Here is a 2,328-nt window from a genome sequence, read left to right as displayed (position 1 = left end):
TGTGGGAATGTTTAGTATATCTGGTTGTCGGATGTTTGTCGCGTTTATGCCTCTATTAGCATCAGCCCCTATTCCCTCGGGTTGCGACTACGTCATTGCGAGAACGTGACTGACAGATCCTCCTCCGTAAAGAGTAACAGAAGCGCCAGTATTCTTCTTTCGGATCCCTTTTGCGGAATTCTGCAAAGTCGGGTCACTTGTAACTCCCGTCTCGTGGTCTCCTTTCAACGAGTAGTACAAGGGCAATCCGTCAGTACGTGAATACATCTAAGGCCAGGCAAATGCCGATCACGTATTCAAAGTCAGGCGTGCGCCTGCTCGCGTCACCACAACTTGAAGCTATGAATAGCGTCCCCGTGGAGAGAGCGGTCTGAGGAGCGACGCCCACGTGCTGCTGGCGCTGCTAATCCCGTCGGCGGCCGCGCAGTGGTGCAGGGTCGACCGCGCCCCTCTTTCGCCAGATTTCTCTGCCTCGCCGATCGATGCGGCCCGCACAAACGAGCCGCCGACCGCGAGCCGGGCCGTGCATCATTCACCGGCGGGGTCCTGACGGCCACTCCCTTCTGTGCGTGCGAGAGTGCGGGTGTGTGTGCGAGTGCGTGTAAGTGCATGCTTGTGTGAACGTGTGTGCGTTCATGTGCATATGTGTAAGTTCGTGTTTGAGTTTGCGTGAGGGAGCATGTGTGAGTGAACGCGTTTGTGGGTTCGTGTGCATATTTGTACGCGCGTGTTTGAGTCACAGTGCTTAAGTGAGCGTGTGCATGAGTGCATGTGCGAGTGAAGTACCTGCCTGTGTGTTTGCGTGCATTCGTGTAAGTGCATGTTCGATTGAACGTGTGTCTGTGTTTGCCTGCATTGTGTAAGTCCGTATTTCAGCGAGCGTGTGTGAGTGAACATGTGCGTACGTGTGTGTATGTTAGCGTGCATATATGTGTAAGTACGTGTTTGTGTGCCTCACGCCTCTGGGGTGTCAGTACTGTCCATACGAGAGACACCATATACAAAATAATGTATGACACCGGTTTATTCCGAGCGAATCAAAGCACTGCGCTCTACCCGGCCACACAAAGAATGTCTTTTCATAGTGAAACGTGGAACAGCCCTTATCGCGGAACGAGGCGTACCGACCTCGTGCTCGTTACGGGCATCGTTTAGTGCGGTACGTCAACGTGCTTGGGGGAAAAAAAAAGTGGATGGTAGCCAGTGGGTACCCTGATATGCTTCCAGATGGGTCGTCGTCACCTAGCAGGCCCTGTCCAGGGAGGAAACGCATGCAGTCTGGCCCACGCTGCGACCATCGGCAGTGGGCGGTTTTCCAACTGACAAAGCCCCTTTGCCACCTCTGACACGCACCGAAAAAAGAAAACAGTGTTTTGTGCACCTCCCGTTTATCACAAGCCCTGCGCAGTTCTATTGCGCATCACCGGCCTGCTGCGCCGCCGAACCTTGAGATGCTGTGGTGACAGTTTTGTACAAAGGAGTAATTACTGATTAGCATTCACCCAAGCGCAGCCATTTGGATACAAAGGAAAGCTGTATAGCTTTCACAGAAGCTTCGTTGTTGATTCAAGGGCCTCGGGTCCTGCTGAGTTCACCTGTTTATTCGATCTACTCGAAGCTGCGCATAAAGATCAAGAAAACTAAGCTCAAAGTTACTAAGTTCAATTTGCATGAGCCCTGTTCATATTAGTTCACCTAATTCAGACGAACACAGTTAACGTTCCTACAGCGTACTTTGGAATTCCGTCTATGTCACACCTCACTGAGGGACAAGGAGCATATCTTCTCACCCTTTGTAAATCGGTTTACTGCCTGAGTACAACAGAAACTTAAAATTTCATGCATTAACAAATACAGACTTTGCGTTTGCTGCTCGGAAACTGAAGTGTCACGCACTTCCCCCCGATCCAATACTCCTTGCGCAAAAAAACCAGGAAAAATGGTTAATAGAGCAAAACGTATAGCCCATATCGACGGCTTCCAGGACAAGGGCCCTGCAAGCAAGAATCCAGATGATCCAGTCCGCCACTAACGCGAACGGTTTCCCTTATTGCGACGTTCCGCCCACGAGTCATTCGAGCCGCACATAAGCTGCGTGATCAAATAATTGATCATGGGGAGGCACAACGGTAAGTCCCAGTCCTAGAGGTTTCAAGTGGACACGCCTCCTAGCTGTTCCACATCGATTACCTTTGAAGCCGACGCGCGTTACGGCGCTCAACTTACCTTCTGGCACACAAACAACGATGGCGTCACGCCAGCGTCACAACTGCACACAGCGCGGTTGTCGTTACCCTGGTCGATCTCGAAGGAACGTCCATCCTAGAG

The sequence above is a fragment of the Amblyomma mixtum genome, chromosome 5 (assembly GCF_055824585.1).
Source record: "Amblyomma mixtum isolate Tamu chromosome 5, ASM5582458v1, whole genome shotgun sequence".
Lineage (NCBI taxonomy): Eukaryota > Metazoa > Arthropoda > Arachnida > Ixodida > Ixodidae > Amblyomma > Amblyomma mixtum.
Note: the sequence above shows the minus strand (reverse complement) of the source record.